At 34.0% G+C, this 18,235-nt stretch overlaps 1 protein-coding gene across 9 annotated transcripts in view; it reads left to right on the top strand.

The window, feature by feature from the left end:
* Window positions 1-18,235, top strand: part of LIN7A (lin-7 cell polarity scaffold A) — a 378,990-nt gene that overhangs the window by 21,662 nt on the left and 339,093 nt on the right. For 6 of the 9 annotated variants that reach the window (XR_003432919.1, XR_003432920.1, XR_003432921.1 and 3 more), the window contains exons 2-3: window positions 1,801-1,855; window positions 3,718-3,835. The exons of 2 other annotated variants lie outside the window; for them this stretch is intronic. The gene's annotated coding sequence lies outside the window, so the exon portion shown is untranslated. Of the gene's footprint in view, window positions 1-1,800; window positions 1,856-3,717; window positions 3,938-18,235 lie in introns of those variants that run through there. One more of the 9 variants, XR_003432918.1, reaches the window with a different exon arrangement.

The following is an 18,235-nucleotide window of genomic DNA, read 5'->3' as shown; positions in this document are numbered from 1 at the left end:
TTGCGGCACTATTTACAGTAGCCAGGTCGTGGAAGCAACCTAAATGCCCATCGAATTTAAGCCTCAGAAAAATTAATGCCTTGCTGAAGACTAAACTGATAGTATGTAGAAGAGCTTGGAATAGAACCAAGTTAGATATAGTAAGATTTTGAGTTAGAGAGTAAAGTGTAAACAAAAAAATATTTTTATGGAGTTGTAGAAAAAGATAGATTACTGGGTAGACTCACTTGTATTGATATTTACAGTGAAACAAATATGGTCACCTTTGATGCCAGTATAAACTTTGATGTTCCACAGTTTTATGGACATGATATAATAATTGTACTTTTTTAAAACTTCAAAATATGTGGGTAAAAGTATTGTGGTCTAACTAGTATTTGAATCTTGGGTAAAGCATGTACTTTTCTGCTTGGGTCATGTGGTCATGATTTATTCATGATGCAAAAGCTGAGAGCTGGAAATCCAGCTCCAGATATCCTAGATCTGCTGATTAACAAATATCAGCATTTTGACCAGCAGCATTTGCACAATTTTTCTCAGAGTAAACATATTATTAGGAGTGGAAATTTTAAAAAAATCTCAAATACCTTTAATGCACATTAATTAAAATAAATTATAAATGACACCCCCAAGCTTGAGTAACTAGAATATTGAGAGAATAAGAAACTTAAAGTTCCTGATATGAGTATTTTGAAAATACAAAGCAATTGGCCAGGCTTTAACATCAAGTAAATAGTAGAATAGAAGTTTGAAGAATATTTATAAGTCCGTCACCTATCAAGACACTAAAATATAACATTAGCAAGGTTTGGGTGATGCTCATTTCTTGTTAGATCTTGCTGTCATAAGATTTATATCTTATCACCCATAAATGTAGTAATTTATTTGCAAGAAGATCTATGAGATTTTAGTTTTATGATTGTTATTTTTATTATTAACCTTGAGCTTTTGATGCTTGTTTACTTGGGTGTTATGGAAAATTGTACTTAATCTTTGTGGATTTTTTTTAGGAAATTATATTTTAAATCATTCATATTTAAGCTGCTGGCAATTAAGCTGCTGTATATTAAAGTATCATTAATTATGTACCCATTGGTCTAAATAAAGGTGGCTTTGATCTGGATATTGCTAGAAAATCTATCAGTTGTTTCCAGCATTCCTACAATAAGAAATATGGGTCTAAATTAGAAGTATACAGTGCTTGCCATAGGGCCAAAATATTCTCCCTTGTCCCATAAAACACTGAAATGATTTTGTTAATGATTACTGATATTTTCCTCTCCCACAAGGTTCATATTTTCTGCTAAGATATTTCTATTAGACAATTTCCTATCAGTGGAAAAAGAACAATTTGGGATTCTAGGGAGTCTGATATAATGAAAAGCTATATTGGTAGTTCAAACTCATCAAATCATATAATGAAATGCTCATTCCAATTAGAATTAATCCTCAAGTTATTTGAACTTCTAAGATGAATGTATTTTCTATTAGTAAACCAAAATTGTATGCTAGCTACCAGATTGATTAATTTTTAGCCATATAAAGTTTCTCATTCTTTAAATGCACAGAAAAAGTTTGATCATGATGGCTAACAAAAGTAGTACAAGTATTTCTGAAGTAGGGTACACTGTTTTCACTTGATTATATCCAGAATCCAAACATCAGAATAATGAGTCTCTGTTATTCTGAAATAACATTTTTGACTTACTGATTTTATGGATGGATGAAATGTTTCTCTTAATTAATTCAACCTAAGAGGAAGTGAGCATTTTACATTGCATTATATCTGTCATTTTATAGGTGAGAAAACTGAGATTCAGAGAAGGAAGGTAACTTCCCCAAGGATCCACAGCTGGTAAGTGAGGGTGCTGCAATTTGAACCAGATGAGATTGGCTCTATGGCCTGAGCTCTTAATGACTAAGTCCATTAACCAGAATTTCTCAGACCTGAGATCATGCAGACTGTTGAGAATGTATCTGTGGATCCCTAAGGGTCTATGGACCCTAGATTGAGAAATACTATAATTAAATATTAAACACATTTAAAATTACTACTCAGCACACATAAACTTCATTATGTAATATCTTGGTCTAATAAAACCATAAACACAAATTTACATAGAAAATACAACGCAGTTGCATGATGATAAAAGAATCTATCAGATGATCTAAAACATGTGTATACATACATGCAAATCTATCTATCTGTCCATCTAGTTTTTCAGGCATTGAAGAGTATGGACTTGGTTAGGTACAAATAGAGAATTTTAGTTTTCTTTAATTACTGCCTTTACAATACTCTTTGGAGCAGTTTCTAAACCTAGGTATGCAAAGCAATATAACACCAAGAATTTAAAAGGAATAATGGAGCAAGGATGTGTCCTTTCCTGAGAGGGATCTAGCTGAGAATAAATCTGTAGAAGGGACTTCAAAGCAGGTTCCTCCCTTCTACCTTCCTCTCCCTATCTCTTCTATCCTGCTTCACAAAAGAAAGGCACACATCTCAAAAATCTCTCTGGACGTCAAACAAAGTGACTTCAAAATATTGGCTTAAGAAAACAAATCAGTGTCAATGGATAACCAAGGCAATATAAACCATCTCAGGACTTGGGTCTTTTTCCGTCTTACAGATATTTCTGTTAAAAGTGAAAAACTGGCATTTAAAATGGATTGGTATTGATAATTGTTATTTAAAGATCTCACCTCTTCCAGCTTTTCACATTGTCAAAGAATGTATCAATTTTCAGGGAGCTCCATAAGAGCAAAGCAAATAACACGTAGGTAAGAAATGTTAAATATCGAAAATAGCTTTTTTCATGTATTTAATTATAAGTAGTTCTTTTAAGCTATTCTCAAGATTCATCCTTGGGACCTGTCATTAGCTAAAAAGAAAAACTTTGAAGAGTTGAAGCAGTATAGGTTAGTGAAGTAGATCCTTTTAACGTAATTGGAATATTTTTTGAGATTACTGAGATCTTCAAGATACACTGGATAAAACCCATAGGCAAATTTTTTATGCTTTCTTTCAGATTTGGTATGTATTGTTCAACAAAGTAGTTAAAACCTATTTTATCAAGTCATATTGTGAAATATTTAATTATTTAATCCTCCTCTTATTTCATCTTATGAAATGACTATTTTCTACCTTTTATTAATAAAAAGTAAAAGTAAATCTAGCCAGACTGGTTAGTTTTGGCAATAGATAAGTTTCTCTTTATTTAGATACAAGAAAAATGTGATCACAATAGCTAGTAAAATAATAGAGTTCTTTCTGATTTTGTACAATGCTTTAATTTAACTATTTGAATGACCAAGCATCAGAGTTTAATACATGTATGTACACACATTTAACAAGGAAGTATTTCTAGGTAAATAAATGATTTATGATCTGAGCTACGTATTACATTGCATTGTTAAAAAATACGTAATGAGAAATAACACATTGATTTATAATTTTGTTTTATAGCTTATAAAATTGTATGAATTAATCTTGTCTTAAGAGGATGCTATCTTAATCTCATTAAGAATTCATTTCTAAGAAATTATTGTATACTTGTAATAAAATTTTACTTTTAGTTATTGTATTTTGATGAACTGCAGATCATATTGAAACAACTGGGTCCAGAAAAAATACATATTAAATGTACAATTATAGGAAATTTTTAATAAATCACATTTAATTTACATCCATAAACTAGCTCTCTTACCTCTGAACAGACAGGCATAAATCAACAAGTATGCTGCATAAGAAAACGTTCACCTGGGGAGTGCGATACCAGTGTTGACTTCTAATTTCTGGTGGTGGCACTCCTTGAGGTCTTCTCTCCTGGATTTGGTAAGCACCATTTCTTCACTCTTCAGGCAAGGAAGTAAAAATCCATAGTTTCCTCCTTGGGTAAATAATTCACAACTTGAATAAATTTTGGTTCTCCCTGTTTCCTGGGGTTCTGCTTAAATGGACTTGAGGTTGGGATAGGGACTAGGGCAATAATCGGGAATGGGAACCAGCCATCAGGGAGATAATAGCCTCAATTATTTTCAACATTCTTTTAAATGCAGAGAATTGATGCTGCTTTTTTCTCAGCCTTGGGTTTTTAGTTGTTGAACCTAAGACAATAAGAACATTGCTACTCAGCTCACATACACAGAATGAAGCATAAATTTTTAAAATTATACAATGAAATGATTGTAAAAACCACAGGATACATCCTCAGATCCAGGGGGGCTGCAGACCCCAACTTCAGGTTCTATAATCAGTACGCTTTCCACCTTTTAGGTGCCATCTAAATCCAAGGCAGCTTGTGAACTGGAGATTACATCAGTCTCCACAGAATGTCTATACTAGTGTTCATCGAACAAATTTCACTGAGATGTATTTTAAAAAGTCAAAACAGATTTGACCATTTCTAAGTAATCTGCCGTTTTATTTAGAAATTTCAGGAAAAATCATGATGAAAATTAAGATTATTATAATAAGCATTGTAGGTTAAAATTCAGAACAACTTTTAGTACTTTAGTATCAATCAAATCTTTAAAACTTTATTAAAGAATAAATGTACCAAAACTAGAAGAGAAGAAAAAGCACATATATAGAAATATAATTCTCCAAATTAAATTATATTTTTATAGGGAATTCAACAATCTAGATGAAAAGAGTATTTTCAGTATACAAATATTTTCTAAAAATAATTATCTAACAACATTGCTTTTTTTTGCTTGTTTTTGGTCACCATTCTCTAATTTATCACTGACGTAATCAAGTTAACATCTCTAGGGTCTGGGAATAGACTTCAACTATATGAAAACAAATGAGTTTTAGAGATACATCAAAGTTCTCTATAATGTAGATATAATAGAGGCAAAGTATCAATATATTCAGCCTAGGAGATATTAGTAAGAATAAAAACACAGAGAATAGTTTGGCAATATATAAAGAAACCCAGAGAGTTCCCAAGGAATGCTCACTAATCTTGCAGTTTTCAACTTATACCACATTATCCTCTCAGGGTACCATTACGCAGAATTGATTCTGGCCTCACATGTGGAAAGAAGCAAATTCTAAAATTGATGTGTGACTTTTCCTCTATATCTAAACCAATAACTAAAGATAAAAACCATTCAAGGCAAGGCATATATTTGTTAATGTAATAGTATTGCCCAAGAACACAATATATTATTTCCACGTGTCATTTTCTCATTGATAATAACATCTGATTTATTCAGTGGTCAATCTTTTGGTAAATTCAACATCTGTAACAAATCTGAGAACCTGATAGTAAATGGAAAAAGTTCTGACCCACTGAAATACCTAGTATTCTAAGATTCATGCATCTTGTGTACTGGCTAGACCCTTGATTCAACGTTAGATATAATGAATACACATTTTTAATACTTGGGTGTCTTACTTCTCTGTCCACATCAAATTAAGAAGAGAACTGGAAGCTTCATTTGAGAATTTGTGCATCCATTCCACAAATATTTTTTTAAACTTCTCATGTGCTCAGCATTACACTGACAGACTAAACTGTTATTTAATAACTAAATAACAGTAAGAAAGGAAATAGAGAAGCAACCATACTAAAGCCAAGCATAAGACTGATGATTGTAAAAATGACTCTAAATTGTTAAAAGACGAGCTTGATACTTTCTGTTTATGTAAGCAAGCAGGTAAGTGTGTTTATTTTAGTAAAAAATTTATTTTATTTTCATGTTAGTAGGATTATAACTTGAAATGCATATTATTAAAAAGGTTATTCTTGATACTTAAAGAAACAATTTGCTATCTGAAATTCATTTATTGAAGCAATGTAATTCATAACAGCAGCAGGTGTATGCCAATAATAACAGGCAGTGTCTCACTGTTTCTTTAGAAATTTTTAGAATTTATTCTTATAAAAATAGTCACCTCTAAAGGCTGGTACAGCAATTTAATAAGCTTGAGATTAATTTTGGTTACATTGTGTCTCAGAAAATAGACATTGTGAAACAAGGCACAGCCAGGTTCCTGGAGAAACCACAGTGGTTATTTTCAATTGGCTATTTCTATTAGATACAGGAATAGCACTGAGAAGCTTTGAAAATTTAATAGTTTCTGGCCTTCCTAGAGGACTAAATCAGTAGATTGAAATGAAATGTTATGCTGGGTTTCAAAATAGAATATTGTGAATTATGTACACAAAATAATATTAGTGGTCATTCAGAAAAACAATCAAGCATTGCACATGTTAAACCAGCCGTGTAGACTGGCATGGGTTCATAAGTTCAGGGACTTCATAAAATACTGCTGTGGACAAGTAAACATTTAAATCAAAATTGAAAATAAAATCCTCAGGTCTATCGTGTCGTGTATTTTTCAGTCTGAGCTACATGTGCGTTATCGCATTTTGTGATCATGTAAAAGCACAGGTTCCCAAAATAAACACAGTCACCTCCAATCAAGTTATTAACAACCCAGTGAAATTGAATTTGGCTAAAAACCAAAATTGGCAGTCTCCTCTCTCATCTTCTATAGATGTTCTTTCTTCCCTGTATAATGCATCCATTGTTTTAACCTAACAACATACATCAGTACTAATCGTTAACACAAACAGCTATGCATGACCATCCATATATTTTGACATGTAAAACTGACAATTGTTTCTGAGCAAATGTTTCATATTTTACTTGCCACCCACTGATTTCTAGGCTTTTCCCAGAAATGGCAGTTTTGAATTAATAATCCTACATTGTTATTATGTTTCTATAACAGCATTCTGTGAACTGTTCTTAGCACTCCATTATATGTAATTAGAGTTATAAGTGCAAATGAAGTAAAAATAAAAATTCTACCAGATGTTTGATTCATCCCTTAGTAAAGCAATTGAATAAAATGAAAATCTGCCATCTGTTCTATGGATTAAAAATCCACATGTTTGTAACATGGCCTTTTGTAGCCTTTTGATAGCTATGATTTCCAGAGGAAATATATTAAGATAATTTTTTATTATACTTCTCAAAATATTTTGGATTCTCTGAAGTTTTATGAATTTATGATTCTTGATCTATATCAGTTTTTCTTTCCATTCCTTAATTTGTATTATAAATCATATAGGTGTTTTAAATCATGAAAATAGCTTTTAGCTTATTTTCTTGAATGCTAAAAAGAAATTAAAGAAAAATCTGTTTTTCTGGGCACTATCAATGAAATCTCAAAAGAATGAGTTTTTAGATCTATTACAATTGGGGAAAATAGAGCTTTTTTTAGTAGTGATATTGTATAAAATCACCAGATGGCATCTCCTAGTCCCTGTAGAAGATTTCTGTTCTCTTGCTAAACAAAATATTCAAAAGAACAACAAAAAAAATTACGCTATACCAAAAAGGAGGCGTTTCCAAGTACTAACTGCTTATTTTTGTATTGTACTTCTCTCACTTGTTAGTCTCTTGCTTCCATTTTTACTGATTTCTAAAAATATTTATTGCCTATGTAAACTGTAAGGTTTACCGACAAGGAAAAGTCTAGAATCAACCACTAAAATTCTGTTCTTGAAATCTCTCTCCAAGGACATTAAATCCAGGGTAAATATCAATTATCTTTTTAAAGCTCACAGTACAATAATGGTACTTCTGATTCAAAGCTGAGCTTTGCTACAAGAGGCAGAGCCCAAAAGGTAAAATTAAATGTGCAGTGCCTAAACTGAGCTCGCTGATCATTCTTCTTTTCCTCTGAGAATCTCAAGCTGTGGTTTACAAACAGCTTTCTTGTGGGGTGTGCTGTGAAATAGCAAATGGAATTTTAACTTATCTGTTACTTCAGGGCTTTGTTTACTTTCCTAAATGGAGAGCAGCAGGATATAAAGAAAGAATTCTGGAAAACTATACCATCTAGAACTGTTTCCCAACCACTCTTCTGAAGAAAAATACTGTTATGGTCCAATATATTGTAGACGTAACTGATTAAACAGAAATAAGTGTTTTTGTTTATCTGCTTGTTTGAGATGGCTCAGGACTTCTCCTATTCTAATGTGTCTGGTGAATCTCTCAAAAGGAAACATGGATTAAAGTAGTATAAACAGTTATTTCACCCTAGCATATGTATTTTGTTGATTTCTTATCAAGATTTTTATTCAAACGAATATGCTTTGGGGAAAGTTGACCAGGAGGAAGGTAATATTAATCATCAGCTTGAAGGGATCAGTTATAAAAATTTCAACAATATCATTAATGATGCAATTTTTTGTTTGCTCATCCATTAATGGATGAGCAAATTTGGAATTTTTTTGATTCCAACTTCTATTGGAATAAAAGTTTTCTCCACTATCTGAAAGTTGAGTGTTCCTGTGAAAACTCTGGGAAGCACAAATGGAGTAAAGTGAAGAAGCAATTACCTGATGGCACATCTTGCTAAGGACACGCAAAAATAAATTGAGATAAAGCACAGATGCTCACAGACAGTGTAAAGCTTTCGTGGCCTGATGCTAAGGTGCTGAGTGTAGTTCCCGGGAAAAGAGCTTGGAGGTGCCCTCTCGCTGCTGGGGGGTGAGCACTGCCTCTGTAAACGGCTCCCTGCAAAACAAATACTGAGTACTATTGTCCCGTTTTTCCTAAAAGGAAAAATCCTCTTAAGATTTCTTTCAGTTAGCAAAAATAGGTACTAATGAGGGTCTTTTGTAAAAGTGAAGTGATATAAAGCAAACTTTCGAAAAGAGGGGGATACCTGTATATTGTATTCCATTTTAGGTGTGATGTATGTCATCATGTGTTTTCTCAAAGAGAAACTTGTATACATTAGAAAATACCTGAGTAATTGACTGAAATTTTCGCTTTTTATATAAGATGTGTTGATGCAAACTGACAGGGCACAATTGTTTAAGAGATTTTTTAAAAATTTCCTGTTGAATCATACAGAATGTTGAAATATGAAGACATCAATGGGACTATCTTAACAACTTTACCTCCCTCATTTTAAGGAAATACCAGCTCAGGGAGGTAAAATAATATGTTCAAGTTTGAGTATTTTTTTAAAGCAAAAACTTAAGAGAAAACCATAGTAACCAAACAGAATACCTATGGCATAAATGAGACAAGTTTATTTCTCTTACATATCCAGGGAGCCCAAAGGTTTCTATCCCAGGCTCCTGTCTTGCTAGTATGCTATAAAGGACTTCCATTCCCAAGGCCACCTCAAGGTCCCTGATAGCTGTTGGAGTCTCAGCATATAGGTACTCATTTTAACCAGCAAGAAGAGAGGGATTAAAAGGACCCTCTTTAAAAGCATTTTCTGGAAGTTGCACACCCTATTTTCCTTATAGCCATTAGCTAATATTTAGACATATGATCAGACCTAAAGGCAAGGAAGCTCTGTGCCCAGCTAAAAATTGAGAAGAAAGTGAGGATAGTGATTAGGAGATAATTAGAAGCCTCTGAACTCAGGTAGCTAGTGAAGGAAGAACTTGTGAGTTAATTCAGCTCTTTAGCATTCCTGTCTTTTCTTTCTTTCTCACATTTCCACTTATTATGTGAATATACCCAAGGTTCTTTATTGTTACATTCTTTTTTTTTTTTTTTTTTTTTTGCGGTACACGGGCCTCTCACTGTTGTGGCCTCTCCCATTGCGGAGCACAGGATCCGGACGCGCAGGCTCAGAGGCCATGACTCATGGGCCCAGCCGCTCCGTGGCATATGGGATCTTCCTGGACCGGGGCACGAACCCGTGTCCCCTGCATCGGCAGGCGGACTCTCAACCACTGCGCCACCAGGGAAGCCCTATTGTTACATTCTTCAAAGTGTACTTCAAGTCTCCCCTACCTCACAAAATCTTTTCTAACAACCACATCTCAAAATAATGAATTAACTCTCTAATTTTGATGTTCAGTCTATACCACGAAGTCTGGGCTGTATTGTATTGTGGACTCTTCGGTTTCTATGCAGCGTTTTTCCAACTGCATTACAAGTTTCAAGAAGCCAGGGAGTATAACTTTATTACAGTTTGTGGCTGGCCCTATTTTTTGATTTGCTGGATCCAGTGGCCTTTGTGTCCTCATCCTAATTTACTGGGTGTAACCTAGTCCTACCCCTTGGCTTCTGTGGTATCGCTCACCAGCTCTTCTTAGTTTCAGAATACTGTGTACCCACAGTCCACAGGAAAAGAGATCTTGAACTCTGGTCCCTCTCAGTGTTCATTTGTAGGATATTTTAGTACTGTCGAGGTTTGCAGACTATTGGCCTACAGGTCTAGTTTGTAGACATATTTTGTTCGGCTCATATAAGGTCATTAAAAGAATGATTTAGTTGCCAACATTTAAAAATGGGAGATGTCACATTAAAAAAAGAAAATTAAATTTCTGGCTGCTCTTAAAAAATGGAAAGGTCTGGCATCATCAGGTCAACATTCCCACATGCTTAGTAGTGTCATCCCTTGTGGAAGAGACTGTGCTTTGTGTTCACTAAATTTCATTTCTTTCCCTGTGCACACAACTAAATTACATTTCTCAATAAATTAGGTGTGGCTGTTTGATTGAGTTCAATCAATCAAATGTAGATTTATAAGTTCAAGGAATGGCTGTTGAAAAAATTACCCATATGATGCTCAGTGCTCACTTTCTCACCCTGTATGTCACACTGATGCATTTTTACTTCCATAGTTCCTAATATCAAAAATAGATACATGAAATTTTATGTTTCTCTGTATGAACTCTCTCAAAATAGGCCCAATAACTATACAATATAGCCATCTTTAAATTTCACGAGAATTTTTACAGAATCCCAGTTAATGTTAATGTCATCAAAATATAAAATATATTTAAGTGATTTTCTTAAAATAATTCCTTTACCTGAAAACATCAAGTATTTCCACATTTCTGTCCTTCTCTGTACTTTTTCAATCTATATGACCTAACTGGAAATTAAAAATGTGAAAGATACAGTTGAAGTCACCTGGCTTCTTTTTCTCCAATCTTATTCACATCATTCTCTTTCCAGAAATAACTATTAGCCTAAATTTGGAATTTATCATTCCCATGCACATTTAAAAATTATTATTATATAAGTAACAACAAGTTATATATTATTGATTATATATTATTATTGAGTTATATATTATTACTTATATAAGCAAGTATCAATAAGTTATATATTATGATTTGCCTGCTGTAAAAACATGTCCATACACAACACAGAATGCAATTTTCTTTTTCTTATTCAATGTTATGTTTTGTTTTAGAAAAAGAAAATGCATTTTTGTTAAACATTTTACTTATTTCTTCCCTTTAAACATTTAAACAGTTAATTAATTTGTGGAACAGCTAATCCATTCACATGGATTCCAAAATCAGTAAACCTAAAACACTATAGAGTTGAAAATCTCCCTCCCACCTCTGTACTTACAGCCACTCAGTTTCTACCCACCTCAGTCCCCCAAAATAGGTACCCATGGTTACTAGTTTTTTCTGTATCTTTGCAGACAAGTTTTATAGGCGTAAATAATGTTAGCATGCTATGCATTATTTTGTACATTGCTTTTTCACTTAATAACATATTGATTATCTTTTCATATCAGTGCATAAAGAGCACTCTTATCCTTTTTTTGTGTAGCATCATGTTTTATTTCATGAATGAACCTCTACTTATTTAACTACTATTCTATTGATGTACATTTTGATTGTCTCTACTTTTTTAGCAATTACAAATAATGCCACAATATATAACACACATACATAATTTTGCATGTATGAGTTATATCAGTTATTTATTCTAGCATAATAAATTAGGAGCTTAAATTGATAAATATTTATTATCTCACATTTTCTGTGGGCCCAGAACACAAGCAGAGTTTATCTAGATTCTTCTGCCTCAGTCAGTCTCACAAGGCTGTAATCGGGATTTGCCAGGTCTGTGTCTTCATCTGAAGGCTTGACTGGGGAAGGATCTGCTTTCAAGCTCACTCACTTGGCTGTTGTCAAGATTCAGTTCCTTGGAGATTTTTAGACTGAGGGCCTCAGTTCCTCATGGACTGTTGGCTGGAGCCCTTCCTTATATCCTTGCCAGATGGACCTCTCCATAGGGCAGCAAACAACATGCCAGCTTGCTTCCTCCAGAACAAGGGCTCTATGAGAGAGTGCAATGTAAATAAAGAGCCACAAAGAATAAGAAATAAATTAATAGATGCACATGCACTTGTGTGTTTGTATATGTGGAAGAAGAGGCTGCCAGGGGAGAGGGAAGTAGAAGAAAGCAGTGGGGCCACAGATGGGCATGAGAAGAGAGCACTCAAATAGCCAATAGATGTTTGCTGGAAAGTACTGCAAGACAATAACAACCAGAACTGACACTGGGGGGAGTTTTGGCATGCTTCAAATGTAGATAAACACAAGAGCTTGCAGTAAGGAAGCCTGAAGGAGTGGGGACAGTCGAGCTCTCAGAAGGCTTGAAATTGACCTGCCAAGGCCAACTTCCAGGGCAGGGCCCAGGGAAGAACTCAAATTTAGCGTAACATAGATAACAGAGTGTAAGGAAAAGATAATAGTTGTGGAGAGAGTAGAGCCGGGAATGTCAGGAAGCAAGTTACTACTGGAAACAACAGAAGGGGGAGCTCTGTGAAATAAAAGAACCAATCAGAATCAAAGCTTCCTTTAAAAATTCAGGCAAACTAATTTCACACTAAAATGAGTAAGAGAAAACAAATGTGTGAATCCCATAAGTAGAAAGAAAAAAAGGAATAGAAGAATATCTACACAATTAAAAGACCCCAGAAAAGAAATACAATAGATAGATAGACAGACAAATAAATATTAAAACCATGCCTAATATTTCAAAGTGAGCTAAAAGATATCAAGAAAAATACATAAGAAATAAACTAATAAAAATACAACATAAAATCAGAATTAGAAAAACTCAGCAATGACCTGACAGCACTCAAAAAAAATCAGATTTGACTTTTTAAGTGCTCTTATAAATATTTTGTACCTTTAACTTGGAACACATGTGCTAGAGTTTCCCTGAGGCGTATGCCTAGTTGTGGGATTGCTCCATCAAGGTGTGTGAACATCTTCAAATTTGCTAAATATTGCCAAATTGCTATCTGTAATAAAATGGTTGTGCTAGTTTACATTCACACCAATATCTTAGGAGAATCAACAGGTCTGTATATATTACCCACCTTTTTACTGTCAGGCCTGTTTCAATTTTTCCAATCTATTGGGCATGAAATGGTATCAAAATATTATTTCAAATTTTATCTCTGTGCTTACTAATGAGGTTTAGCATTTTTAATGTAATTTTTATCAAACTTTCTCTGAATTACCTACGCACATGCTTTTATCTATTTTCTTCTGGGTTGGTTTTGTTTTTCTTATTGATTCATAATAATTCTTGTATTTATTTTAAAAAGTAGTTCTCTGTTACATGGATTTTAAGTATTTTTTTAAGTTTAAGATACGTCTTTTTAAGATATGTCTTTTTAGTTTACAATGTCTCTTTTCAAAACAAACCTTGTAATTTTAATATGATATATATTTCAGTAAGTTTTCATACACAGTGGTATAACGTTTTTGTGCTTTTTTTCTCTCCTACACCAGTAAATGTCCTATACATTCTTGAACACTTTATAAAGTTTTGCTTTTACAGTAGAGTCTTTAACCCATGTGGAATGGATTTTAGGCGTAATGTGAGGTATGGTTCTAATAGTTTATTTTTGTTATATCAATAACCACATTAAAACCAATTTTCACTAATACAAACAATGCTGCAATTGGCATGCCTGTGCTCATGAGCACGTGCTTCTTATGGTAGCACCTAGAAGTGGAGGGACTGGGATGAGGGGCATGCACATTTTCTTATTCAGTAGCTGTTGAGAGATTATTCTCCTAATGGAATTTTTGAATTGACACTCACCAGTGAAGTTTGAATTTTATGTCCCTATGAGTGTCATCAGACATTAATTTGAGCCAATCTGATGAATGTTAATTGTTATATCAGTAGTCATTTTACAAAGATTTTTTTCTTTCAATTTGTGTTCTTGAAATATATAATCATTTGTTCAAAGTGGACTATTTTCTGAATTTGCATAATTTGTGAATCCCGGAGTATTTCTTTCAGAGTGATAAGCAAATATCCCCAAAGAAGGTATTAAATAACGATTCCTTCCCTGCATTGTTACCTTGTATGTAAGACACTATCTTAAAGATGATCAAGGAGGGCTTCCCTGGTGGCGCAGGGGTTGAGAGTCCGCCTGCCGATGCAGGGGATATGGGTTCATGCCCAGGTCCGGGAAGATCCCACATGCCGCAGAGCGGCTGGGCCCGTGAGCCGTGGCCTCTGGGCCTGCGCGTCCGGAGCCTGTGCTCTGCAACGGGAGAGGCCACAGCAGTGAGAGGCCTGCGTACTGCAAAAAAAAAAGATGATCAAGGAAAAGGAATTTATAATTATTTATTTGAATTTTCTCATCCCCATGGTTTAAATATTCATACTACTACTACTAACATATCTGCATGCGCACTTGACAATTTTAAAGAGTTCTAGCATGCATTTGGACAAGAATTTAAAACTCAGAGTTTCTCATAAGTAAACATTAATAAAAATGATTAAATGTTCTTTTTTGTGCTAATGAGTCACTCCCAGTTTTTTAGCTCCCTATTATTTTGTTTCATCAAAAATGTTTGCATATTTATATCAACTTTCTGTTTACCCTTAGATTATTCATGCCTGAGTGGTGTGTCAGCTGCAGAAATAGGTTTAATGAGTTTCATGGGAATACCTCATTCCAAGAACAAAAACTGGAAAAGAAATAAAACACAAATGCCTGCATACTAATATGGCCCCTTGTTAGAACCAGTCTCAGAGTTACAAGATGATAGAAAGTCCCTACACAATATACATCTCCTTTAGAGAGGCCTTTACTTTGGCTTTCTTTGTGTAATCTCCTACAGACACCACACTAATTCTAAATATATAAACAACAAATACCCAAAGGTGGAGGTTACCGTTACTCTACCCTAAATATTGTATTTCTCTGCACCTGCTCAGGTTTTATTTTATAAACTATTGCTTTGTTCTGCTGCTTTTTTTCCTTCTTTCTTCTTTAAGAACGATTGTTGTTTATGATAGAAACCGTTCCCATAAAAATAAACATTTAACTTATTAGCATTCTACACAGACATCCTATTTCTTTGAAAGAGAGCCTTAATTTACTTTGGTGAAGATAATGCATTATAAAGCACCTTTTTTACATATTTAATATATGCTATGAGGTGCTATTCTATTGGGACAGCAAGCAAAGTTAATTTAAAAGAGTGAAATTTAAAGTTGATCTATGAAGCACATAAAAAATAGAGAACTAAGGCAATTACTCATGCTTTTCAGATTAAAAATTCCTATATATATATATATATATATATATATATATATATATATAAAAAGAGAAAGATTTTGGATCTGTATAATTTAGATGTATTATTTTATGTATAGTTCCTCTGTGTGTGTGTGTGTGCATGCATGCACGTATGTGCATACACAGCAAAATACATGGAATTATAATCTTGATATTCTAATGCTCATGAAAAATTTGATCTTAAATTTTACAGTAAACATTAAACAAAAGATTTGCAAGGAACCCTCCATTTTTTAAGCCAGGTGAAGTTTTGGAAGCAATATTAACCAGTGGTATTTAGAAGGAATCCATTAACTTGTCTGAAACATAGGGGGAAATATTGTTTGATTTAGTTTTGATCACTTTGAACTATATTCAGCACTTTAAGATGGATTTCCCAATTTCCTTGGATTTCAAAGAGAAAAAATTTCACTCATTAAAGCAGAAAAGTCTTGATTCCTCCACACATAAAAAAATACTCTGATGTGGTGCTTAGGTGACAGTGAAGAAGGAGATAGGCAAGAGGGACAAATAGGAATAAATATTAATGACTAATTTATGCAAAACACTTTACACATATCTTTATATTATTATCGTGGTTGGTGCTATCTCTTGTAATCCACTCACTTATTTCATTAAAAATAAAAAAGAATTCTTCTTTTTTGGCAAATGACCTGAGAAAAGTTAGCAATTGCTCAGTTTGCATGGTTGGTATCAGAGTTGGGATCAGAATCGAGGTTTGAACTTTATAGTCTGTTTGACTACAAAGTCCATATCCTATCCTACTAACACACCATGCAACAAGGAGAAGTACACAGTAAATTTTGACTAAGGGTGATAAGATGTGCAAATGTGTCCAGTAAGAGCATAAGTGTTGTTTTTTTTGTTTTTGCGGTACGCGGGCCTCTCACTGCTGTGGCCTCTCCCGTTGCGGAGCACAGGCTCCGGATGCGCAGGCTCAGCAGCCATGGCTCACGGGCCCAGCCACCCCGCGGCATGTGGGATCTTCCCGGACCGGGGCACGAACCCATGTCCCCTACATCGGCAGGTGGACTCTCAACCACTGCACCACCAGGGAAACCCATAAGTGTGCTCTTAATGCTCTTCTGTGTTGCCAAGAAGGAATGAATATGTACCAGCACCATTTACCTAAGGAACACAATTGTTTGGAGAAAGTTCAGATATTAGATACTACTACTAACAGCCTCTATAGTGATACAGAATTTACAAAAATATTTTATATGATTTAGATACCATTTATTGAGGGCTCACTTTCTGCCAGTCATAGTCCTATTATCACATTTCACTTGTTCAATAAGCCAGTGAGTGAAGTATTATTAACTAATCTTTGTAGAAGATACTGAGTTTCAAAGACTGATCAATATCATAGAGCCCTTCAGGAATTTATCAGAATTTAATTTAAGGTCTCCAAACTTCTCATCCTCTAAACTTATACTCTTTCCACTGCTCCAAACTAACCACTCAGTACATCAAACAGAGAAGGCACTCAAGAGCCCAACAATAATTCCAAATTAGAGAAATGGAATAATTATTATGATTGTTCATACTTTCAAAATTCCTTTTTTATACAGAGTAGTCCAACTCTTTGGATTCCAAAACACCCAAATCATTATCTCAGTCCTTTATATAACATTGCCCCAAGAAATTAAATAAACAAAAAAAACCAAAAAACCCAAACAAAAACCAACCTCACCATCAAAATTTTTTCAATTAGATGAAGAAATAATAAAGAACACTTCTTTAAACTTTCTTGAATGTGATAATAAATGCTACAGTGTTTTCAAACATCATTTAGGAAGGCCATCTATGGTAACAGTTAAACACTATAGCTGTAGAGTTCTGACTTCCAGAATCCAAATTCTAGTTCTAGAACTTATTTTCTTAGGCGATGACATAGCAAATCTAATTTTCTGCATGTATGTAATGGGGATAATAATACATCTGTGAATCATTTAGGATGGTTGATTATAAGTTTTTAAAAACTACCTCCCCCAAAATTTAAATAACCAAAATGAATGCATTTAGCTCATGTAAATTGAGATTTCAAAAGTTTCAAGAATGCTTTGATCGCAGCTCTGGCTGCATTTTTCTAAGGTTGTGTGCCAATGTTGGCTTACTTTGGGCTAGCCAAATGTCTGCAGCAGTTGTGAGCCTCCCATCTCACCCTGTTCCCTCCAGAGTTAAGAGAGCCCTGCTCTTCCCACAAATGTCAAATATAAGGCCTTGAAACTTCATCTGGATTTAATCATCTAGAGGCTTATGCCTACCCTTTAAAATCATTTCTATAGCAGGAAAAATGACAAAGAGTTCTCTTACTGGTGTAGGCCAATGTATAGATTTGGGACTGAGTTCAGTCTTAAATAGACCACATAGCAGCTTCACTGCAGTGAAAGAGGGAGAGAGATAGCAGCTGAGAATGTCAAAATCAATGTCCCCTGCAGCCTGCCTTATAGGGTGAAAGAAATCATCTATGTAATGCACCCAGCAGAGCTTCTGATACACAGTAAAGGATACATAAATGTAGATAATATTATCCTTCTAATGTTTTTACTTTATTTTTATTTTATTTGATAATTTTATTAGTAGGCAATAGAAAATATTGCAGGAAAGATTATATACAGTATCTTAAAAATAATTTTTGTTCTAGAATATAATTCTATATAACTAACTTAGACTATTGTTACTTTATGTGCTGAATTTGGGCTTAAAAGAGAACCAAATCATATATCTTGATTTAAACAATGCTTTGCTCTCATCCTCCTTCATTTTTTTTTTCTATGAAAAATATTTATAAATTAAATTAATCTTTCAGCGACAGTTAATTTGGCAATAAAAACTACACTAGAGGGCTTCCCTGGTGGCTCAGTGGTT

This window comes from Aethalodelphis obliquidens, unplaced genomic scaffold (genome assembly GCF_003676395.1).
Source record: "Aethalodelphis obliquidens isolate GAN/ISIS:26980383/991018 unplaced genomic scaffold, ASM367639v1 scaffold8, whole genome shotgun sequence".
In the NCBI taxonomy this organism is placed as follows: domain Eukaryota; kingdom Metazoa; phylum Chordata; class Mammalia; order Artiodactyla; family Delphinidae; genus Aethalodelphis; species Aethalodelphis obliquidens.
Note: the sequence above shows the minus strand (reverse complement) of the source record. Positions and strands in the feature narration are given on the sequence as shown.